Here is a 25443-nt window from a genome sequence, read left to right on the forward strand (position 1 = left end):
TTTCTACGACTAGAAATGACAAAGTTATTGCACCTTGAAGTTTATAATTGTGTCAAAGTTTTGTTGTTAATTTTAGAAAAAATCCAGCATGAATAATCACAAAATGTTGCTCATTTGCAGAACGACAAAAAAACAAAGTTATAAAGATTTCATTTAACTTTCAATTTAATATTCATAACCATTTTACTTCGAGTGAGTTACAATTTTTAAAAATAATTTTTATGTACTTACACAAATTTGATATTTAAGTGATATAAGTTTGAATTAAGAATAAAAAACTAAAACACATTTAAAAAATAAATATGTAAACTAAATTAAAAGTTTTCAACCCATGCTTGAAAGTAGTTAAAAATAAAACAGTTTTATAAAAAAGTGTCAGCAGAGGGGTTCGAACCCTCGCCCACTTGGTGGGACCCAGTAGCCAATCTTAGCTTTTCTGGTGCCTTAGACCGCTCGGCCATGCTGACTTATTGGTACTGAAAAATATAGCATATATGTAAAGCACAGTTTTTTCAATCTGGCACAGCTTACAACTATATCTAGATTTAAGAGTAGCTTTATTCCTATTAAGTCAATTATTAGTTTGTTTGTAGTTTTTAGAAATAGTTGGTCTAAAATGTGTGATATAAAGTTGTTTTTGTACTATTGCATATGCTGCTAGTTTCTATTGAAACGTGACTTCACAAGGAATATTTAACAAAAACAACAAACAAAATACGTACAAATGAAAGTTTAATTATTTCATTAACATTATCAAAGCAAAAAAAAGTAAGTAAAATCATCAAGAAGCAGCCTTTGAAATATTTCATCATTGTTCATCGAGTTCAACGTGTATTTAAAAAAAAAAGCTTTAGTACTTATAACGTACTTTGAAACAAACACTTTTTTATTTAAAAGTGAACAAATTAAACATAGCGTTAGTAACAGCGGGGGTACGCTGTAAAGTTTGTCTGAAGTTTAAAAAAAAATATACAACAAATTCACACCTTTAACAATTTTCACGGAAGAAATTACGTTTCGACTCATATCGAAAGAATGCGACTTTTTTTGGTCAATCTAAAGACATTGCCTGAAAGCTGAGATTCTCAGGAACATTTTAAAATACTTTTTAGCTTTCTACGACTAGAAATGACAAAGTTATTGCACCTTGAAGTTTATAATTGTGTCAAAGTTTTGTTGTTAATTTTAGAAAAAATCCAGCATGAATAATCACAAAATGTTGCTCATTTGCAGAACGACAAAAAAACAAAGTTATAAAGATTTCATTTAACTTTCAATTTAATATTCATAACCATTTTACTTCGAGTGAGTTACAATTTTTAAAAATAATTTTTATGTACTTACACAAATTTGATATTTAAGTGATATAAGTTTGAATTAAGAATAAAAAACTAAAACACATTTAAAAAAAAAATATGTAAACTAAATTAAAAGTTTTCAACCCATGCTTGAAAGTAGTTAAAAATAAAACAGTTTTATAAAAAAGTGTCAGCAGAGGGGTTCGAACCCTCGCCCACTTGGTGGGACCCAGTAGCCAATCTTAGCTTTTCTGGTGCCTTAGACCGCTCGGCCATGCTGACTTATTGGTACTGAAAAATATAGCATATATGTAAAGCACAGTTTTTTCAATCTGGCACAGCTTACAACTATATCTAGATTTAAGAGTAGCTTTATTCCTATTAAGTCAATTATTAGTTTGTTTGTAGTTTTTAGAAATAGTTGGTCTAAAATGTGTGATATAAAGTTGTTTTTGTACTATTGCATATGCTGCTAGTTTCTATTGAAACGTGACTTCACAAGGAATATTTAACAAAAACAACAAACAAAATACGTACAAATGAAAGTTTAATTATTTCATTAACATTATCAAAGCAAAAAAAAGTAAGTTAAATCATCAAGAAGCAGCCTTTGAAATATTTCATCATTGTTCATCGAGTTCAACGTGTATTTAAAAAAAAAAGCTTTAGTACTTATAACGTACTTTGAAACAAACACTTTTTTATTTAAAAGTGAACAAATTAAACATAGCGTTAGTAACAGCGGGGGTACGCTGTAAAGTTTGTCTGAAGTTTAAAAAAAAATATACAACAAATTCACACCTTTAACAATTTTCACGGAAGACTTTACGTTTCGACTCATATCGAAAGAATGCGACTTTTTTTGGTCAATCTAAAGACATTGCCTGAAAGCTGAGATTCTCAGGAACATTTTAAAATACTTTTTAGCTTTCTACGACTAGAAATGACAAAGTTATTGCACCTTGAAGTTTATAATTGTGTCAAAGTTTTGTTGTTAATTTTAGAAAAAATCCAGCATGAATAATCACAAAATGTTGCTCATTTGCAGAACGACAAAAAAACAAAGTTATAAAGATTTCATTTAACTTTCAATTTAATATTCATAACCATTTTACTTCGAGTGAGTTACAATTTTAAAAATAATTTTTATGTACTTACACAAATTTGATATTTAAGTGATATAAGTTTGAATTAAGAATAAAAAACTAAAACACATTTAAAAATAAATATGTAAACTAAATTAAAAGTTATCAACCCATGCTTTAAAGTAGTTAAAAATAAAACAGTTTTATAAAAAAGTGTCAGCAGAGGGGTTCGAACCTTCGCCCACTTGGTGGGACCCAGTAGCCAATCTTAGCTTTTCTGGTGCCTTAGACCGCTCGGCCATGCTGACTTATTGGTACAGAAAAATATAGCATATATGTAAAGCACAGTTTTTTCAATCTGGCACAGCTTACAACTATATCTAGATTTAAGAGTAGCTTTATTCCTATTAAGTCAATTATTAGTTTGTTTGTAGTTTTTAGAAATAGTTGGTCTAAAATGTGTGATATAAAGTTGTTTTTGTACTATTGCATATGCTGCTAGTTTCTATTGAAACGTGACTTCACAAGGAATATTTAACAAAAACAACAAACAAAATACGTACAAATGAAAGTTTAATTATTTCATTAACATTATCAAAGCAAAAAAAAGTAAGTTAAATCATCAAGAAGCAGCCTTTGAAATATTTCATCATTGTTCATCGAGTTCAACGTGTATTTAAAAAAAAAAGCTTTAGTACTTATAACGTACTTTGAAACAAACACTTTTTTATTTAAAAGTGAACAAATTAAACATAGCGTTAGTAACAGCGGGGGTACGCTGTAAAGTTTGTCTGAAGTTTAAAAAAAAATATACAACAAATTCACACCTTTAACAATTTTCACGGAAGACTTTACGTTTCGACTCATATCGAAAGAATGCGACTTTTTTTGGTCAATCTAAAGACATTGCCTGAAAGCTGAGATTCTCAGGAACATTTTAAAATACTTTTTAGCTTTCTACGACTAGAAATGACAAAGTTATTGCACCTTGAAGTTTATAATTGTGTCAAAGTTTTGTTGTTAATTTTAGAAAAAATCCAGCATGAATAATCACAAAATGTTGCTCATTTGCAGAACGACAAAAAAACAAAGTTATAAAGATTTCATTTAACTTTCAATTTAATATTCATAACCATTTTACTTCGAGTGAGTTACAATTTTTAAAAATAATTTTTATGTACTTACACAAATTTGATATTTAAGTGATATAAGTTTGAATTAAGAATAAAAAACTAAAACACATTTAAAAAATAAATATGTAAACTAAATTAAAAGTTTTCAACCCATGCTTGAAAGTAGTTAAAAATAAAACAGTTTTATAAAAAAGTGTCAGCAGAGGGGTTCGAACCCTCGCCCACTTGGTGGGACCCAGTAGCCAATCTTAGCTTTTCTGGTGCCTTAGACCGCTCGGCCATGCTGACTTATTGGTACTGAAAAATATAGCATATATGTAAAGCACAGTTTTTTCAATCTGGCACAGCTTACAACTATATCTAGATTTAAGAGTAGCTTTATTCCTATTAAGTCAATTATTAGTTTGTTTGTAGTTTTTAGAAATAGTTGGTCTAAAATGTGTGATATAAAGTTGTTTTTGTACTATTGCATATGCTGCTAGTTTCTATTGAAACGTGACTTCACAAGGAATATTTAACAAAAACAACAAACAAAATACGTACAAATGAAAGTTTAATTATTTCATTAACATTATCAAAGCAAAAAAAAGTAAGTAAAATCATCAAGAAGCAGCCTTTGAAATATTTCATCATTGTTCATCGAGTTCAACGTGTATTTAAAAAAAAAAGCTTTAGTACTTATAACGTACTTTGAAACAAACACTTTTTTATTTAAAAGTGAACAAATTAAACATAGCGTTAGTAACAGCGGGGGTACGCTGTAAAGTTTGTCTGAAGTTTAAAAAAAAATATACAACAAATTCACACCTTTAACAATTTTCACGGAAGACTTTACGTTTCGACTCATATCGAAAGAATGCGACTTTTTTTGGTCAATCTAAAGACATTGCCTGAAAGCTGAGATTCTCAGGAACATTTTAAAATACTTTTTAGCTTTCTACGACTAGAAATGACAAAGTTATTGCACCTTGAAGTTTATAATTGTGTCAAAGTTTTGTTGTTAATTTTAGAAAAAATCCAGCATGAATAATCACAAAATGTTGCTCATTTGCAGAACGACAAAAAAACAAAGTTATAAAGATTTCATTTAACTTTCAATTTAATATTCATAACCATTTTACTTCGAGTGAGTTACAATTTTTAAAAATAATTTTTATGTACTTACACAAATTTGATATTTAAGTGATATAAGTTTGAATTAAGAATAAAAAACTAAAACACATTTAAAAAAAAAATATGTAAACTAAATTAAAAGTTTTCAACCCATGCTTGAAAGTAGTTAAAAATAAAACAGTTTTATAAAAAAGTGTCAGCAGAGGGGTTCGAACCCTCGCCCACTTGGTGGGACCCAGTAGCCAATCTTAGCTTTTCTGGTGCCTTAGACCGCTCGGCCATGCTGACTTATTGGTACTGAAAAATATAGCATATATGTAAAGCACAGTTTTTTCAATCTGGCACAGCTTACAACTATATCTAGATTTAAGAGTAGCTTTATTCCTATTAAGTCAATTATTAGTTTGTTTGTAGTTTTTAGAAATAGTTGGTCTAAAATGTGTGATATAAAGTTGTTTTTGTACTATTGCATATGCTGCTAGTTTCTATTGAAACGTGACTTCACAAGGAATATTTAACAAAAACAACAAACAAAATACGTACAAATGAAAGTTTAATTATTTCATTAACATTATCAAAGCAAAAAAAAGTAAGTTAAATCATCAAGAAGCAGCCTTTGAAATATTTCATCATTGTTCATCGAGTTCAACGTGTATTTAAAAAAAAAAGCTTTAGTACTTATAACGTACTTTGAAACAAACACTTTTTTATTTAAAAGTGAACAAATTAAACATAGCGTTAGTAACAGCGGGGGTACGCTGTAAAGTTTGTCTGAAGTTTAAAAAAAAATATACAACAAATTCACACCTTTAACAATTTTCACGGAAGACTTTACGTTTCGACTCATATCGAAAGAATGCGACTTTTTTTGGTCAATCTAAAGACATTGCCTGAAAGCTGAGATTCTCAGGAACATTTTAAAATACTTTTTAGCTTTCTACGACTAGAAATGACAAAGTTATTGCACCTTGAAGTTTATAATTGTGTCAAAGTTTTGTTGTTAATTTTAGAAAAAATCCAGCATGAATAATCACAAAATGTTGCTCATTTGCAGAACGACAAAAAAACAAAGTTATAAAGATTTCATTTAACTTTCAATTTAATATTCATAACCATTTTACTTCGAGTGAGTTACAATTTTTAAAAATAATTTTTATGTACTTACACAAATTTGATATTTAAGTGATATAAGTTTGAATTAAGAATAAAAAACTAAAACACATTTAAAAAATAAATATGTAAACTAAATTAAAAGTTTTCAACCCATGCTTGAAAGTAGTTAAAAATAAAACAGTTTTATAAAAAAGTGTCAGCAGAGGGGTTCGAACCCTCGCCCACTTGGTGGGACCCAGTAGCCAATCTTAGCTTTTCTGGTGCCTTAGACCGCTCGGCCATGCTGACTTATTGGTACTGAAAAATATAGCATATATGTAAAGCACAGTTTTTTCAATCTGGCACAGCTTACAACTATATCTAGATTTAAGAGTAGCTTTATTCCTATTAAGTCAATTATTAGTTTGTTTGTAGTTTTTAGAAATAGTTGGTCTAAAATGTGTGATATAAAGTTGTTTTTGTACTATTGCATATGCTGCTAGTTTCTATTGAAACGTGACTTCACAAGGAATATTTAACAAAAACAACAAACAAAATACGTACAAATGAAAGTTTAATTATTTCATTAACATTATCAAAGCAAAAAAAAGTAAGTAAAATCATCAAGAAGCAGCCTTTGAAATATTTCATCATTGTTCATCGAGTTCAACGTGTATTTAAAAAAAAAAGCTTTAGTACTTATAACGTACTTTGAAACAAACACTTTTTTATTTAAAAGTGAACAAATTAAACATAGCGTTAGTAACAGCGGGGGTACGCTGTAAAGTTTGTCTGAAGTTTAAAAAAAAATATACAACAAATTCACACCTTTAACAATTTTCACGGAAGACTTTACGTTTCGACTCATATCGAAAGAATGCGACTTTTTTTGGTCAATCTAAAGACATTGCCTGAAAGCTGAGATTCTCAGGAACATTTTAAAATACTTTTTAGCTTTCTACGACTAGAAATGACAAAGTTATTGCACCTTGAAGTTTATAATTGTGTCAAAGTTTTGTTGTTAATTTTAGAAAAAATCCAGCATGAATAATCACAAAATGTTGCTCATTTGCAGAACGACAAAAAAACAAAGTTATAAAGATTTCATTTAACTTTCAATTTAATATTCATAACCATTTTACTTCGAGTGAGTTACAATTTTTAAAAATAATTTTTATGTACTTACACAAATTTGATATTTAAGTGATATAAGTTTGAATTAAGAATAAAAAACTAAAACACATTTAAAAAAAAAATATGTAAACTAAATTAAAAGTTTTCAACCCATGCTTGAAAGTAGTTAAAAATAAAACAGTTTTATAAAAAAGTGTCAGCAGAGGGGTTCGAACCCTCGCCCACTTGGTGGGACCCAGTAGCCAATCTTAGCTTTTCTGGTGCCTTAGACCGCTCGGCCATGCTGACTTATTGGTACTGAAAAATATAGCATATATGTAAAGCACAGTTTTTTCAATCTGGCACAGCTTACAACTATATCTAGATTTAAGAGTAGCTTTATTCCTATTAAGTCAATTATTAGTTTGTTTGTAGTTTTTAGAAATAGTTGGTCTAAAATGTGTGATATAAAGTTGTTTTTGTACTATTGCATATGCTGCTAGTTTCTATTGAAACGTGACTTCACAAGGAATATTTAACAAAAACAACAAACAAAATACGTACAAATGAAAGTTTAATTATTTCATTAACATTATCAAAGCAAAAAAAAGTAAGTTAAATCATCAAGAAGCAGCCTTTGAAATATTTCATCATTGTTCATCGAGTTCAACGTGTATTTAAAAAAAAAAGCTTTAGTACTTATAACGTACTTTGAAACAAACACTTTTTTATTTAAAAGTGAACAAATTAAACATAGCGTTAGTAACAGCGGGGGTACGCTGTAAAGTTTGTCTGAAGTTTAAAAAAAAATATACAACAAATTCACACCTTTAACAATTTTCACGGAAGACTTTACGTTTCGACTCATATCGAAAGAATGCGACTTTTTTTGGTCAATCTAAAGACATTGCCTGAAAGCTGAGATTCTCAGGAACATTTTAAAATACTTTTTAGCTTTCTACGACTAGAAATGACAAAGTTATTGCACCTTGAAGTTTATAATTGTGTCAAAGTTTTGTTGTTAATTTTAGAAAAAATCCAGCATGAATAATCACAAAATGTTGCTCATTTGCAGAACGACAAAAAAACAAAGTTATAAAGATTTCATTTAACTTTCAATTTAATATTCATAACCATTTTACTTCGAGTGAGTTACAATTTTAAAAATAATTTTTATGTACTTACACAAATTTGATATTTAAGTGATATAAGTTTGAATTAAGAATAAAAAACTAAAACACATTTAAAAATAAATATGTAAACTAAATTAAAAGTTATCAACCCATGCTTTAAAGTAGTTAAAAATAAAACAGTTTTATAAAAAAGTGTCAGCAGAGGGGTTCGAACCTTCGCCCACTTGGTGGGACCCAGTAGCCAATCTTAGCTTTTCTGGTGCCTTAGACCGCTCGGCCATGCTGACTTATTGGTACAGAAAAATATAGCATATATGTAAAGCACAGTTTTTTCAATCTGGCACAGCTTACAACTATATCTAGATTTAAGAGTAGCTTTAGTCCTATTAAGTCAATTATTAGTTTGTTAGTAGTTTTTAGAAATAGTTGGTCTAAAATGTGTGATATAAAGTTGTTTTTGTACTATTGCATATGCTGCTAGTTTCTATTGAAACGTGACTTCACAAGGAATATTTAACAAAAACAACAAACAAAATACGTACAAATGAAAGTTTAATTATTTCATTAACATTATCAAAGCAAAAAAAAGTAAGTAAAATCATCAAGAAGCAGCCTTTAAAATATTTCATCATTGTTCATCGAGTTTAACGTGTATTTAAAAAAAAAAAGCTTTAGTACTTATAACGTACTTTGAAACAAACACTTTTTTATTTAAAAGTGAACAAATTAAACATAGCGTTAGTAACAGCGGGGGTACGCTGTAAAGTTTGTCTGAAGTTTAAAAAAAAATATACAACAAATTCACACCTTTAACAATTTTCACGGAAGACTTTACGTTTCCATTCATATCGAAAGAATGCGACTTTTTTTGGTCAATCTAAAGACATTGCCTGAAAGCTGAGATTCTCAGGAACATTTTAAAATACTTTTTAGCTTTCTACGACTAGAAATGACAAAGTTATTGCACCTTGAAGTTTATAATTGTGTCAAAGTTTTGTTGTTAATTCTAGAAAAAATCCAGCATGAATAATCACAAAATGTTGCTCATTTGCAGAACGACAAAAAAACAAAGTTATAAAGATTTCATTTAACTTTCAATTTAATATTCATAACCATTTTACTTCGAGTGAGTTACAATTTTTAAAAATAATTTTTATGTACTTACACAAATTTGATATTTAAGTGATATAAGTTTGAATTAAGAATAAAAAACTAAAACACATTTAAAAATAAATATGTAAACTAAATTAAAAGTTATCAACCCATGCTTGAAAGTAGTTAAAAATAAAACAGTTTTATAAAAAAGTGTCAGCAGAGGGGTTCGAACCCTCGCCCACTTGGTGGGACCCAGTAGCCAATCTTAGCTTTTCTGGTGCCTTAGACCGCTCAGCCATGCTGACTTATTGGTACTGAAAAATATAGCATATATGTAAAGCACAGTTTTTTCAATCTGGCACAGCTTACAACTATATCTAGATTTAAGAGTAGCTTTATTCCTATTAAGTCAACTATTAGTTTGTTTGTAGTTTTTAGAAATAGTTGGTCTAAAATGTGTGATATAAAGTTGTTTTTGTACTATTGCATATGCTGCTAGTTTCTATTGAAACGTGACTTCACAAGGAATATTTAACAAAAACAACAAACAAAATACGTACAAATGAAAGTTTAATTGTTTCATTAACATTATCAAAGCAAAAAAAAGTAAGTAAAATCATCAAGAAGCAGCCTTTAAAATATTTCATCATTGTTCATCGAGTTCAACGTGCATTTAAAAAAAAAAAAGCTTTAGTACTTATAACGTACTTTGAAACAAACACTTTTTTATTTAAAAGTGAACAAATTAAACATAGCGTTAGTAACAGCGTGGGTACGCTGTAAAGTTTGTCTGAAGTTTAAAAAAAAATATACAACAAATTCACACCTTTAACAATTTTCACGGAAGACTTTACGTTTCCACTCATATCGAAAGAATGCGACTTTTTTTTGGTCAATCTAAAGACATTGCCTGAAAGCTGAGATTCTTAGGAACATTTTAAAATACTTTTTAGCTTTCTACGACTAGAAATGACAAAGTTATTGCACCTTGAAGTTTATAATTGTGTCAAAGTTTTGTTGTTAATTTTAGAAAAAATCCAGCATGAATAATCACAAAATGTTGCTCATTTGCAGAACGACAAAAAAACAAAGTTATAAAGATTTCATTTAACTTTCAATTTAATATTCATAACCATTTTACTTCGAGTGAGTTACAATTTTAAAAATAATTTTTATGTACTTACACAAATTTGATATTTAAGTGATATAAGTTTGAATTAAGAATAAAAAACTAAAACACATTTAAAAATAAATATGTAAACTAAATTAAAAGTTATCAACCCATGCTTTAAAGTAGTTAAAAATAAAACAGTTTTATAAAAAAGTGTCAGCAGAGGGGTTCGAACCTTCGCCCACTTGGTGGGACCCAGTAGCCAATCTTAGCTTTTCTGGTGCCTTAGACCGCTCGGCCATGCTGACTTATTGGTACAGAAAAATATAGCATATATGTAAAGCATAGTTTTTTCAATCTGGCACAGCTTACAACTATATCTAGATTTAAGAGTAGCTTTAGTCCTATTAAGTCAATTATTAGTTTGTTAGTAGTTTTTAGAAATAGTTGGTCTAAAATGTGTGATATAAAGTTGTTTTTGTACTATTGCATATGCTGCTAGTTTCTATTGAAACGTGACTTCACAAGGAATATTTAACAAAAACAACAAACAAAATACGTACAAATGAAAGTTTAATTATTTCATTAACATTATCAAAGCAAAAAAAAGTAAGTAAAATCATCAAGAAGCAGCCTTTAAAATATTTCATCATTGTTCATCGAGTTTAACGTGTATTTAAAAAAAAAAAGCTTTAGTACTTATAACGTACTTTGAAACAAACACTTTTTTATTTAAAAGTGAACAAATTAAACATAGCGTTAGTAACAGCGGGGGTACGCTGTAAAGTTTGTCTGAAGTTTAAAAAAAAATATACAACAAATTCACACCTTTAACAATTTTCACGGAAGACTTTACGTTTCGACTCATATCGAAAGAATGCGACTTTTTTTGGTCAATCTAAAGACATTGCCTGAAAGCTGAGATTCTCAGGAACATTTTAAAATACTTTTTAGCTTTCTACGACTAGAAATGACAAAGTTATTGCACCTTGAAGTTTATAATTGTGTCAAAGTTTTGTTGTTAATTCTAGAAAAAATCCAGCATGAATAATCACAAAATGTTGCTCATTTGCAGAACGACAAAAAAACAAAGTTATAAAGATTTCATTTAACTTTCAATTTAATATTCATAACCATTTTACTTCGAGTGAGTTACAATTTTTAAAAATAATTTTTATGTACTTACACAAATTTGATATTTAAGTGATATAAGTTTGAATTAAGAATAAAAAACTAAAACACATTTAAAAATAAATATGTAAACTAAATTAAAAGTTATCAACCCATGCTTGAAAGTAGTTAAAAATAAAACAGTTTTATAAAAAAGTGTCAGCAGAGGGGTTCGAACCCTCGCCCACTTGGTGGGACCCAGTAGCCAATCTTAGCTTTTCTGGTGCCTTAGACCGCTCAGCCATGCTGACTTATTGGTACTGAAAAATATAGCATATATGTAAAGCACAGTTTTTTCAATCTGGCACAGCTTACAACTATATCTAGATTTAAGAGTAGCTTTATTCCTATTAAGTCAACTATTAGTTTGTTTGTAGTTTTTAGAAATAGTTGGTCTAAAATGTGTGATATAAAGTTGTTTTTGTACTATTGCATATGCTGCTAGTTTCTATTGAAACGTGACTTCACAAGGAATATTTAACAAAAACAACAAACAAAATACGTACAAATGAAAGTTTAATTATTTCATTAACTGTATCAAAGCAAAATAAAGTAAGTAAAATCATCAAGAAGCAGCCTTTAAAAAATTTCATCATTGTTCATCGAGTTCAACGTGCATTTAAAAAAAAAAAAGCTTTAGTACTTATAACGTACTTTGAAACAAACACTTTTTTATTTAAAAGTGAACAAATTAAACATAGCGTTAGTAACAGCGGGGGTACGCTGTAAAGTTTGTCTGAAGTTTAAAAAAAAATATACAACAAATTCACACCTTTAACAATTTTCACGGAAGACTTTACGTTTCCACTCATATCGAAAGAATGCGACTTTTTTTTGGTCAATCTAAAGACATTGCCTGAAAGCTGAGATTCTTAGGAACATTTTAAAATACTTTTTAGCTTTCTACGACTAGAAATGACAAAGTTATTGCACCTTGAAGTTTATAATTGTGTCAAAGTTTTGTTGTTAATTTTAGAAAAAATCCAGCATGTATAATCACAAAATGTTGCTCATTTGCAGAACGACAAAAAAACAAAGTTATAAAGATTTCATTTAACTTTCAATTTAATATTAATAACCATTTTACTTCGAGTGAGTTACAATTTTTAAAAATAATTTTTATGTACTTACACAAATTTGATATTTAAGTGATATAAGTTTGAATTAAGAATAAAAAACTAAAACACATTTAAAAAATAAATATGTAAACTAAATTAAAAGTTTTCAACCCATGCTTGAAAGTAGTTAAAAATAAAACAGTTTTATAAAAAAGTGTCAGCAGAGGGGTTCGAACCCTCGCCCGCTTGGTGGGACCCAGTAGCCAATCTTAGCTTTTCTGGTGCCTTAGACCGCTCGGCCATGCTGACTTATTGGTACTGAAAAATATAGCATATATGTAAAGCACAGTTTTTTCAATCTGGCACAGCTTACAACTATATCTAGATTTAAGAGTAGCTTTATTCCTATTAAGTCAATTATTAGTTTGTTTGTAGTTTTTAGAAATAGTTTGTCTAAAATGTGTGATATAAAGTTGTTTTTGTACTATTGCATATGCTGCTAGTTTCTATTGAAACGTGACTTCACAAGGAATATTTAACAAAAACAACAAACAAAATACGTACAAATGAAAGTTTAATTATTTCATTAACTGTATCAAAGCAAAAAAAAGTAAGTAAAATCATCAAGAAGCAGCCTTTAAAATATTTCATCATTGTTCATCGAGTTTAACGTGTATTTAAAAAAAAAAAAGCTTTAGTACTTATAACGTACTTTGAATCAAATACTTTTTTATTTAAAAGTGAACAAATTAAACATAGCGTTAGTAACAGCGGGGGTACGCTGTAAAGTTTGTCTGAAGTTTAAAAAAAAATATACAACAAATTCACACCTTTAACAATTTTCACGGAAGACTTTACGTTTCCACTCATATCGAAAGAATGCGACTTTTTTTTGGTCAATCTAAAGACATTGCCTGAAAGCTGAGATTCTTAGGAACATTTTAAAATACTTTTTAGCTTTCTACGACTAGAAATGACAAAGTTATTGCACCTTGAAGTTTATAATTGTGTCAAAGTTTTGTTGTTAATTTTAGAAAAAATCCAGCATGTATAATCACAAAATGTTGCTCATTTGCAGAACGACAAAAAAACAAAGTTATAAAGATTTCATTTAACTTTCAATTTAATATTAATAACCATTTTACTTCGAGTGAGTTACAATTTTTAAAAATAATTTTTATGTACTTACACAAATTTGATATTTAAGTGATATAAGTTTGAATTAAGAATAAAAAACTAAAACACATTTAAAAAATAAATATGTAAACTAAATTAAAAGTTTTCAACCCATGCTTGAAAGTAGTTAAAAATAAAACAGTTTTATAAAAAAGTGTCAGCAGAGGGGTTCGAACCCTCGCCCGCTTGGTGGGACCCAGTAGCCAATCTTAGCTTTTCTGGTGCCTTAGACCGCTCGGCCATGCTGACTTATTGGTACTGAAAAATATAGCATATATGTAAAGCACAGTTTTTTCAATCTGGCACAGCTTACAACTATATCTAGATTTAAGAGTAGCTTTATTCCTATTAAGTCAATTATTAGTTTGTTTGTAGTTTTTAGAAATAGTTTGTCTAAAATGTGTGATATAAAGTTGTTTTTGTACTATTGCATATGCTGCTAGTTTCTATTGAAACGTGACTTCACAAGGAATATTTAACAAAAACAACAAACAAAATACGTACAAATGAAAGTTTAATTATTTCATTAACTGTATCAAAGCAAAAAAAAGTAAGTAAAATCATCAAGAAGCAGCCTTTAAAATATTTCATCATTGTTCATCGAGTTTAACGTGTATTTAAAAAAAAAAAAGCTTTAGTACTTATAACGTACTTTGAATCAAATACTTTTTTATTTAAAAGTGAACAAATTAAACATAGCGTTAGTAACAGCGGGGGTACGCTGTAAAGTTTGTCTGAAGTTTGAAAAAAAATATACAACAAATTCACACCTTTAACAATTTTCACGGAAGACTTTACGTTTCGACTCATATCGAAAGAATGCGACTTTTTTTGGTCAATCTAAAGACATTGCCTGAAAGCTGAGATTCTCAGGAACATTTTAAAATACTTTTTAGCTTTCTACGACTAGAAATGACAAAGTTATTGCACCTTGAAGTTTATAATTGTGTCAAAGTTTTGTTGTTAATTTTAGAAAAAATCCAGCATGAATAATCACAAAATGTTGCTCATTTGCAGAACGACAAAAAAACAAAGTTATAAAGATTTCATTTAACTTTCAATTTAATATTAATAACCATTTTACTTCGAGTGAGTTACAATTTTTAAAAATAATTTTTATGTACTTACACAAATTTGATATTTAAGTGATATAAGTTTGAATTAAGAATAAAAAACTAAAACACATTTAAAAAATAAATATGTAAACTAAATTAAAAGTTTTCAACCCATGCTTGAAAGTAGTTAAAAATAAAACAGTTTTATAAAAAAGTGTCAGCAGAGGGGTTCGAACCCTCGCCCACTTGGTGGGACCCAGTAGCCAATCTTAGCTTTTCTGGTGCCTTAGACCGCTCGGCCATGCTGACTTATTGGTACTGAAAAATATAGCATATATGTAAAGCACAGTTTTTTCAATCTGGCACAGCTTACAACTATATCTAGATTTAAGAGTAGCTTTATTCCTATTAAGTCAATTATTAGTTTGTTTGTAGTTTTTAGAAATAGTTTGTCTAAAATGTGTGATATAAAGTTGTTTTTGTACTATTGCATATGCTGCTAGTTTCTATTGAAACGTGACTTCACAAGGAATATTTAACAAAAACAACAAACAAAATACGTACAAATGAAAGTTTAATTATTTCATTAACTGTATCAAAGCAAAAAAAAGTAAGTAAAATCATCAAGAAGCAGCCTTTAAAATATTTCATCATTGTTCATCGAGTTTAACGTGTATTTAAAAAAAAAAAAGCTTTAGTACTTATAACGTACTTTGAATCAAATACTTTTTTATTTAAAAGTGAACAAATTAAACATAGCGTTAGTAACAGCGGGGGTACGCTGTAAAGTTTGTCTGAAGTTTGAAAAAAAATATACAACAAATTCACACCTTTAACAATTTTCACGGAAGACTTTACGTTTCGACTCATATCGAAAGAATGCGACTTTTTTTGGTCAATCTAAAGACATTGCCTGAAAGCTGAGATTCTCAGGAACATTTTAAAATACTTTTTAGCTTTCTACGACTAGAAATGACAAAGTTATTGCACCTTGAAGTTTATAATTGTGTCAAAGTTTTGTTGTTAATTTTAGAAAAAATCCAGCATGAATAATCACAAAATGTTGCTCATTTGCAGAACGACAAAAAAACAAAGTTATAAAGATTTCATTTAACTTTCAATTTAATATTAATAACCATTTTACTTCGAGTGAGTTACAATTTTTAAAAATAATTTTTATGTACTTACACAAATTTGATATTTAAGTGATATAAGTTTGAATTAAGAATAAAAAACTAAAACACATTTAAAAAATAAATATGTAAACTAAATTAAAAGTTTTCAACCCATGCTTGAAAGTAGTTAAAAATAAAACAGTTTTATAAAAAAGTGTCAGCAGAGGGGTTCGAACCCTCGCCCACTTGGTGGGACCCAGTAGCCAATCTTAGCTTTTCTGGTGCCTTAGACCGCTCGGCCATGCTGACTTATTGGTACTGAAAAATATAGCATATATGTAAAGCACAGTTTTTTCAATCTGGCACAGCTTACAACTATATCCAGATTTAAGAGTAGCTTTATTCCTATTAAGTCAATTATTAGTTTGTTTGTAGTTTTTAGAAATAGTTTGTCTAAAATGTGTGATATAAAGTTGTTTTTGTACTATTGCATATGCTGCTAGTTTCTATTGAAACGTGACTTCACAAGGAATATTTAACAAAAACAACAAACAAAATACGTACAAATGAAAGTTTAATTATTTCATTAACATTATCAAAGCAAAAAAAAATAAGTAAAATCATCAAGAAGCAGCCTTTAAAATATTTCATCATTGTTCATCGAGTTCAACGTGTATTTAAAAAAAAAAAGCTTTAGTACTTATAACGTACTTTGAAGCAAACACTTTTTTATTAAAAAGTGAACAAATTAAACATAGCGTTAGTAACAGCGGGGGTACGCTGTAAAGTTTGTCTGAAGTTTAAAAAAAAATATACAACAAATTCACACCTTTAACAATTTTCACGGAAGACTTTACGTTTCGACTCATATCGAAAGAATGCGACTTTTTTTGGTCAATCTAAAGACATTGCCTGAAAGCTGAGATTCTCAGGAACATTTTAAAATACTTTTTAGCTTTCTACGACTAGAAATGACAAAGTTATTGCACCTTGAAGTTTATAATTGTGTCAAAGTTTTGTTGTTAATTCTAGAAAAAATCCAGCATGAATAATCACAAAATGTTGCTCATTTGCAGAACGACAAAAAAACAAAGTTATAAAGATTTCATTTAACTTTCAATTTAATATTCATAACCATTTTACTTCGAGTGAGTTACAATTTTTAAAAATAATTTTTATGTACTTACACAAATTTGATATTTAAGTGATATAAGTTTGAATTAAGAATAAAAAACTAAAACACATTTAAAAATAAATATGTAAACTAAATTAAAAGTTATCAACCCATGCTTTAAAGTAGTTAAAAATAAAACAGTTTTATAAAAAAGTGTCAGCAGAGGGGTTCGAACCTTCGCCCACTTGGTGGGACCCAGTAGCCAATCTTAGCTTTTCTGGTGCCTTAGACCGCTCGGCCATGCTGACTTATTGGTACAGAAAAATATAGCATATATGTAAAGCACAGTTTTTTCAATCTGGCACAGCTTACAACTATATCTAGATTTAAGAGTAGCTTTAGTCCTATTAAGTCAATTATTAGTTTGTTAGTAGTTTTTAGAAATAGTTCGTCTAAAATGTGTGATATAAAGTTGTTTTTGTACTTTTGCATATGCTGCTAGTTTCTATTGAAACGTGACGTCACAAGGAATATTTAACAAAAACAACAAACAAAATACGTACAAATGAAAGTTTAATTATTTCATTAACATTATCAAAGCAAAAAAAAGTAAGTAAAATCATCAAGAAGCAACCTTTAAAATATTTCATATTTGTTCATCGAGTTCAACGTGTATTTAAAAAAAAATGCTTTAGTACTTATAACGTACTTTGAAACAAACACTTTTTTATTTAAAAATGAACAAATTAAACATAGCGTTAGTAACAGCGGGGGTACGCTGTAAAGTTTGTCTGAAGTTTAAAAAAAAATATACAACAAATTCACACCTTTAGGAATTTTCACGGAAGACTTTACGTTTCCACTCATATCGAAAGAACCAAATGGTTCGAACCCTCGCCCACTTGGTGGGACCCAGTAGCCAATCTTAGCTTTTCTGGTGCCTTAGACCGCTCGGCCATGCTGACTTATTGGTACAGAAAAATATAGCATATATGTATTATCTAAGGACCCAGTTTTTTTAATCTGGCACAGCTTACAACTATATCTAGATTTAAGAGTAGCTTTATTCCTATTAAGTGAATTATTAGTTTGTTTGTAGTTTTTAGAAAGAGTTGGTCTAAAATGTGTGATATGAAGTAGTTTTTTTACTACTGTATATGCTGCTATTTCTTTTTAATTATGACGTCACAAGGAAAATTTAACAAAAACAACAAACAAAATACGTACAAATGAAAGTTTAATTATTTCATTAACATTATCAAAGCAAAAAAAAGTAAGTAAAATCATCAAGAAGCAACCTTTAAAATATTTTATATTTGTTCATCGAGTTCAACGTGTATTTAAAAAAATGCTTTAGTACTTATAACGTACTTCGAAACAAACACTTTTTTATTTAAAAGTGAACAAATTAAACATAGCGTTAGTAACAGCGGGGGTACGCTGTAAAGTTTGTCTGAAGTTTAAAAAAAGATATACAACAAATTCACACCTTTAGGAATTTTCACGGAAGACTTTACGTTTCCACTCATATCGAAAGAACCAAATGGTTCGAACCCTCGCCCACTTGGTGGGACCCAGTAGCCAATCTTAGCTTTTCTGGTGCCTTAGACCGCTCGGCCATGCTGACTTATTGGTACAGAAAAATATAGCATATATGTAAGGACACAGTTTTTTCAATCTGGCACAGCTTACAACTATATCTAGATTTAAGAGTAGCTTTAGTCCTATTAAGTCAATTATTAGTTTGTTAGTAGTTTTTAGAAATAGTTGGTCTAAAATGTGTGATATAAAGTTGTTTTTGTACTATTGCATATGCTGCTAGTTTCTATTGAAACGTGACGTCACAAGAAATATTTAACAAAAACAACAAACAAAAAACGTACAAATGAAAGTTTAATTATTTCATTAACATTATTAAAGCAAAAAAAAGTAAGTAAAATCATCAAGAAGCAACCTTTAAAATATTTCATATTTGTTCATCGAGTTCAACGTGTATTTAAAAAAAAAATTCTTTAGTACTTATAACGTACTTTGAAACAAACACTTTTTTATTTAAAAGTGAACAAATTAAACATAGCGTTAGTAACAGCGGGGGTACGCTGTAAAGTTTGTCTGAAGTTTAAAAAAAAATAACCACATATTCACACCTTTAACAATTTTCACGGAAGACTTTACGTTTCCACTCATATCAAAAGAATGCGACTTTTTTTGTCAATCTAAAGACATTGCCTGAAAGCTGAGATTCTCAGGAACATTTTAAAATACTTTTAAGCTTTCTGCGACTAGAAATGACAAAGCTATAGCACCTTGAAGTTTATAGTTGTGTCAAAGTTTTGTTGTTAGTTTTAGAAAAAAAAACCAGCATGAATAATCACAAAAAGTTGCTCATTTGCAAAACGACAAAAAAACAAAGTTATAAAGATTTCATTTAACTTTAAATTTAATATTCATAACCATTTTACTTCGAGTAAGTTACAATTTTTAAAATTAATTTTTATGTACTTACACAAATTTGATATTTAAGTGATATAAGTTTGAATTAAGAATAAGAAACTAAAACACATTTAAAAAATAAATATGTAAACTAAATTAAAAGTTTTCAACCCATGCTTTAAAGTAGTTAAAAATAAAACAGTTTTATAAAAAAGTGTCAGCAGAGGGGTTCGAACCTTCGCCCACTTGGTGGGACCCAGTAGCCAATCTTAGCTTTTCTGGTGCCTTAGACCGCTCGGCCATGCTGACTTATTGGTACAGATAAATATAGCATATATGTAAAAAACAGTTTTTTCAATCTGGCACAGCTTACAACTATATCTAGATTTAAGAGTAGCTTTAGTCCCATTAAGTCAATTATTAGTTGGTTAGTAGTTTTTAGAAATAGTTGGTCTAAAATGTGTGATATAAAGTTGTTTTTGTACTATTGCATATGCTGCTAGTTTCTATTGAAACGTGACTTCACAAGGAATATTTAACAAAAACAACAAACAAAATACGTACAAATGAAAGTTTAATTATTTCATTAACATTATCAAAGCAAAAAAAAGTAATTAAAATCATCAAGAAGCAACCTTTAAAATATTTCATATTTGTTCATCGAGTTCAACGTGTATTTAAAAAAAAAATTCTTTAGTACTTATAACGTACTTTGAAACAAACACTTTTTTATTTAAAAGTGAACAAATTAAACATAGCGTTAGTAACAGCGGGGGTACGCTGTAAAGTTTGTCTGAAGTTTAAAAAAAAATAACCACATATTCACACCTTTAACAATTTTCACGGAAGACTTTACGTTTCCACTCATATCGAAAGAATGCGACTTTTTTTTGTCAATCTAAAGACATTGCCTGAAAGCTGAGATTCTCAGGAACATTTTAAAACACTTTTTAGCTTCTTACGACTAGAAATGAGAAAGTTATTGCATCTAGAAGTTTATAACTGTGTCAAAGTTTTGTTGTTAAATTTAGAAAAAATCCAGCATGAATAATGACAAAGGTTTCTCAGTTGCAGAACGACAAAAAAACAAAATAATAAAGATTTCATTTAATTTTTAATTTAATATGATAAAATTCATAACCATTTTACATCGAGTGAGTTACAATTTTTAAAAATAATTTTTATGTACTAAATCGGCAATAATAAAAGTATGTATGATAATAAAAGTTAAAAAATGTTTGTACTTCTTGTTAATGAGGGGAAAATACATAAAATTGATATTTAAGTGATATAAGTTTGAATTAAGAATAAGAAACTAAAACACATTTAAAAAATAAATTTGTAAACTAAATTAAAAATTTTCAACCCATGCTTGAAAGTAGTTAAAAATAAAACAGTTTTATAAAAAAGCGTCAGCAGAGGGGTTCGAACCCTCGCCCACTTGGTGGGACCCAGTAGCCAATCTTAGCTTTTCTGGTGCCTTAGACCACTCGGCCATGCTGACTTATTGGTACAGAAAAATATAGCATATATGTATTATCTAAGGACCCAGTTTTTTCAATCTGGCACAGCTTACAACTATATCTAGATTTAAGAGTAGCTTTATTCCTATTAAGTGAATTATTAGTTTGTTTGTAGTTTTTAGAAAGAGTTGGTCTAAAATGTGTGATATGAAGTAGTTTTTTTACTACTGTATATGCTGCTATTTCTTTTTAATTATGACGTCACAAGGAAAATTTAACAAAAACAACAAACAAAATACGTACAAATGAAAGTTTAATTATTTCATTAACATTATCAAAGCAAAAAAAAGTAAGTAAAATCATCAAGAAGCAACCTTTAAAATATTTCATATTTGTTCATCGAGTTCAACGTGTATTTTAAAAAATGCTTTAGTACTTATAACGTACTTCGAAACAAACACTTTTTTATTTAAAAGTGAACAAATTAAACATAGCGTTAGTAACAGCGGGGGTACGCTGTAAAGTTTGTCTGAAGTTTAAAAAAAGATATACAACAAATTCACACCTTTAGGAATTTTCACGGAAGACTTTACGTTTCCACTCATATCGAAAGAACCAAATGGTTCGAACCCTCGCCCACTTGGTGGGACCCAGTAGCCAATCTTAGCTTTTCTGGTGCCTTAGACCGCTCGGCCATGCTGACTTATTGGTACAGAAAAATATAGCATATATGTAAGGACACAGTTTTTTCAATCTGGCACAGCTTACAACTATATCTAGATTTAAGAGTAGCTTTAGTCCTATTAAGTCAATTATTAGTTTGTTAGTAGTTTTTAGAAATAGTTGGTCTAAAATGTGTGATATAAAGTTGTTTTTGTACTATTGCATATGCTGCTAGTTTCTATTGAAACGTGACGTCACAAGAAATATTTAACAAAAACAACAAACAAAAAACGTACAAATGAAAGTTTAATTATTTCATTAACATTATTAAAGCAAAAAAAAGTAAGTAAAATCATCAAGAAGCAACCTTTAAAATATTTCATATTTGTTCATCGAGTTCAACGTGTATTTAAAAAAAAATTCTTTAGTACTTAAAACGTACTTTGAAACAAACACTTTTTTATTTAAAAGTGAACAAATTAAACATAGCGTTAGTAACAGCGGGGGTACGCTGTAAAGTTTGTCTGAAGTTTAAAAAAAAATAACCACATATTCACACCTTTAACAATTTTCACGGAAGACTTTACGTTTCCATTCATATAAAAAGAATGCGACTTTTTTTGTCAATCTAAAGACATTGCCTGAAAGCTGAGATTCTCAGGAACATTTTAAAATACTTTTAAGCTTTCTACGACTAGAAATGACAAAGTTATTGCACCTTGAAGTTTATAGTTGTGTCAAAGTTTTGTTGTTAGTTTTAGAAAAAAAAACCAGCATGAATAATCACAAAAAGTTGCTCATTTGCAGAACGACAAAAAAACAAAGTTATAAATATTTCATTTAACTTTAAATTTAATATTCATAACCATTTTACTTCGAGTAAGTTACAATTTTTAAAATTAATTTTTATGTACTTACACAAATTTGATATTTAAGTGATATAAGTTTGAATTAAGAATAAGAAACTAAAACACATTTAAAAAATAAATATGTAAACTAAATTAAAAGTTTTCAACCCATGCTTTAAAGTAGTTAAAAATAAAACAGTTTTATAAAAAAGTGTCAGCAGAGGGGTTCGAACCCTCGCCCACTTGGTGGGACCCAGTAGCCAATCTTAGCTTTTCTGGTGCCTTAGACCGCTCGGCCATGCTGACTTATTGGTACAGAAAATTATAGCATATATGTAAGGACATGGTTTTTTCAATCTGGCATAGCTTACAACTATATCTAGATTTAAGAGTAGCTTTATTCCTATTAAGTCAATTATTAGTTTGTTTGTAGTTTTTAGAAATAGTTGGTCTAAAATGTGTGATATAAAGTTGTTTTTGTACTATTGCATATGCTGCTAGTTTCTATTGAAACGTGACTTCACAAGGAATATTTAACAAAAACAACAAACAAAATACGTACAAATGAAAGTTTAATTATTTCATTAACATTATCAAAGCAAAAAAAAGTAATTAAAATCATCAAGAAGCAACCTTTAAAATATTTCATATTTGTTCATCGAGTTCAACGTGTATTTAAAAAAAAAATTCTTTAGTACTTATAACGTACTTTGAAACAAACACTTTTTTATTTAAAAGTGAACAAATTAAACATAGCGTTAGTAACAGCGGGGGTACGCTGTAAAGTTTGTCTGAAGTTTAAAAAAAAATAACCACATATTCACACCTTTAACAATTTTCACGGAAGACTTTACGTTTCCACTCATATCGAAAGAATGCGACTTTTTTTTGTCAATCTAAAGACATTGCCTGAAAGCTGAGATTCTCAGGAACATTTTAAAATACTTTTTAGCTTTCTACGACTAGAAATGACAAAGTTATAGCACCTTGAAGTTTATAGTTGTGTCAAAGTTTTGTTGTTAGTTTTAGAAAAAAAACCAGCATGAATAATCACAAAAAGTTGCTCATTTGCAGAACGACAAAAAAACAAAGTTATAAATATTTCATTTAACTTTCAATTTAATATTCTTAACCATTTTACTTCGAGTGAATTACAATTTTTAAAATTAATTTTTATGTACTTACACAAATTTGATATTTAAGTGATATAAGTTTGAATTAAGAATAAAAAACTAAAACACATTTAAAAAATAAATATGTAAACTAAATTAAAAGTTTTCAACCCATGCTTGAAAGTAGTTAAAAATAAAACAGTTTTATAAAAAAGTGTCAGCAGAGGGGTTCGAACCCTCGCCCACTTGATGGGACCCAGTAGCCAATCTTAGCTTTTCTGGTGCCTTAGACCGCTCGGCCATGCTGACTTATTGGTAAAGAAAATTATAGCATATATGTAAGGACACAGTTTTTTCAATCTGGCATAGCTTACAACTATATCTAGATTTAAGAGTAGCTTTATTCCTATTAAGTCAATTATTAGTTTGTTTGTAGTTTTTAGAAATAGTTGGTCTAAAATGTGTGATATAAAGTTGTTTTTGTACTATTGCATATGCTGCTAGTTTCTATTGAAACGTGACTTCACAAGGAATATTTAACAAAAACAACAAACAAAATACGTACAAATGAAAGTTTAATTATTTCATTAACATTATCAAAGCAAAAAAAAGTAAGTAAAATCATCAAGAAGCAACCTTTAAAATATTTCATATTTGTTCATCGAGTTCAACGTGTATTTAAAAAAAAAATTCTTTAGTACTTATAACGTACTTTGAAACAAACACTTTTTTATTTAAAAGTGAACAAATTAAACATAGCGTTAGTAACAGCGGGGGTACGCTGTAAAGTTTGTCTGAAGTTTAAAAAAAAATAACCACATATTCACACCTTTAACAATTTTCACGGAAGACTTTACGTTTCCACTCATATCGAAAGAATGCGACTTTTTTTTGTCAATCTAAAGACATTGCCTGAAAGCTGAGATTCTCAGGAACATTTTAAAATACTTTTTAGCTTTCTACGACTAGAAATGACAAAGTTATAGCACCTTGAAGTTTATAGTTGTGTCAAAGTTTTGTTGTTAGTTTTAGAAAAAAAACCAGCATGAATAATCACAAAAAGTTGCTCATTTGCAGAACGACAAAAAAACAAAGTTATAAATATTTCATTTAACTTTCAATTTAATATTCTTAACCATTTTACTTCGAGTGAATTACAATTTTTAAAATTAATTTTTATGTACTTACACAAATTTGATATTTAAGTGATATAAGTTTGAATTAAGAATAAAAAACTAAAACACATTTAAAAAATAAATATGTAAACTAAATTAAAAGTTTTCAACCCATGCTTGAAAGTAGTTAAAAATAAAACAGTTTTATAAAAAAGTGTCAGCAGAGGGGTTCGAACCCTCGCCCACTTGATGGGACCCAGTAGCCAATCTTAGCTTTTCTGGTGCCTTAGACCGCTCGGCCATGCTGACTTATTGGTAAAGAAAATTATAGCATATATGTAAGGACACAGTTTTTTCAATCTGGCATAGCTTACAACTATATCTAGATTTAAGAGTAGCTTTATTCCTATTAAGTCAATTATTAGTTTGTTTGTAGTTTTTAGAAATAGTTGGTCTAAAATGTGTGATATAAAGTTGTTTTTGTACTATTGCATATGCTGCTAGTTTCTATTGAAACGTGACTTCACAAGGAATATTTAACAAAAACAACAAACAAAATACGTACAAATGAAAGTTTAATTATTTCATTAACATTATCAAAGCAAAAAAAAGTAAGTAAAATCATCAAGAAGCAACCTTTAAAATATTTCATATTTGTTCATCGAGTTCAACGTGTATTTAAAAAAAAATGCTTTAGTACTTATAACGTACTTTGAAACAAACACTTTTTTATTTAAAAGTGAACAAATTAAACAAAGCGTTAGTAACAGCGGGGGTACGCTGTAAAGTTTGTCTGAAGTTTAAAAAAAAATATACATTAAATTCACACCTTTAACAATTTTCACGGAAGACTTTACGTTTCCATTCATATCAAAAGAATGCGACTTTTTTTGGTCAATCTAAAGACATTGCCTGAAAGCTGAGATTCTCAGGAACATTTTAAAATAC

The 25443-nt window shown here is 28.8% G+C and overlaps 10 non-coding genes across 10 annotated transcripts; all 10 read right to left on the bottom strand.

Moving 5' to 3' along the window:
* Positions 1-373: 373 nt before the first annotated feature.
* Trnas-acu (transfer RNA serine (anticodon ACU)) lies at positions 374-467 on the bottom strand. Its single transcript is given in 2 exon segments — positions 374-409; positions 416-467. It is a non-coding gene; the product is annotated as a tRNA-Ser (tRNA).
* A 1019-nt stretch (positions 468-1486) lies between these two features.
* Positions 1487-1580, bottom strand: Trnas-acu (transfer RNA serine (anticodon ACU)). Its single transcript is given in 2 exon segments — positions 1487-1522; positions 1529-1580. It is a non-coding gene; the product is annotated as a tRNA-Ser (tRNA).
* Positions 1581-3710: 2130 nt separating this feature from the next.
* Positions 3711-3804, bottom strand: Trnas-acu (transfer RNA serine (anticodon ACU)). Its single transcript is given in 2 exon segments — positions 3711-3746; positions 3753-3804. It is a non-coding gene; the product is annotated as a tRNA-Ser (tRNA).
* Positions 3805-4823: 1019 nt separating this feature from the next.
* Positions 4824-4917, bottom strand: Trnas-acu (transfer RNA serine (anticodon ACU)). Its single transcript is given in 2 exon segments — positions 4824-4859; positions 4866-4917. It is a non-coding gene; the product is annotated as a tRNA-Ser (tRNA).
* A 1019-nt stretch (positions 4918-5936) lies between these two features.
* Positions 5937-6030, bottom strand: Trnas-acu (transfer RNA serine (anticodon ACU)). The gene is given in 2 exon segments: positions 5937-5972; positions 5979-6030. It is a non-coding gene; the product is annotated as a tRNA-Ser (tRNA).
* Positions 6031-7049: 1019 nt separating this feature from the next.
* On the bottom strand, positions 7050-7143 carry Trnas-acu (transfer RNA serine (anticodon ACU)). The gene is given in 2 exon segments: positions 7050-7085; positions 7092-7143. It is a non-coding gene; the product is annotated as a tRNA-Ser (tRNA).
* A 7704-nt stretch (positions 7144-14847) lies between these two features.
* Trnas-acu (transfer RNA serine (anticodon ACU)) lies at positions 14848-14941 on the bottom strand. The gene is given in 2 exon segments: positions 14848-14883; positions 14890-14941. It is a non-coding gene; the product is annotated as a tRNA-Ser (tRNA).
* A 1021-nt stretch (positions 14942-15962) lies between these two features.
* Positions 15963-16056, bottom strand: Trnas-acu (transfer RNA serine (anticodon ACU)). Its single transcript is given in 2 exon segments — positions 15963-15998; positions 16005-16056. It is a non-coding gene; the product is annotated as a tRNA-Ser (tRNA).
* Positions 16057-20704: 4648 nt separating this feature from the next.
* Positions 20705-20798, bottom strand: Trnas-acu (transfer RNA serine (anticodon ACU)). The gene is given in 2 exon segments: positions 20705-20740; positions 20747-20798. It is a non-coding gene; the product is annotated as a tRNA-Ser (tRNA).
* A 1682-nt stretch (positions 20799-22480) lies between these two features.
* Positions 22481-22574, bottom strand: Trnas-acu (transfer RNA serine (anticodon ACU)). The gene is given in 2 exon segments: positions 22481-22516; positions 22523-22574. It is a non-coding gene; the product is annotated as a tRNA-Ser (tRNA).
* Positions 22575-25443: the final 2869 nt, after the last annotated feature.

Source organism: Thalia democratica, chromosome 1 (assembly GCF_965202585.1).
Source record: "Thalia democratica chromosome 1, ktThaDemo2.hap1.1, whole genome shotgun sequence".
Taxonomy (NCBI): domain Eukaryota; kingdom Metazoa; phylum Chordata; class Thaliacea; order Salpida; family Salpidae; genus Thalia; species Thalia democratica.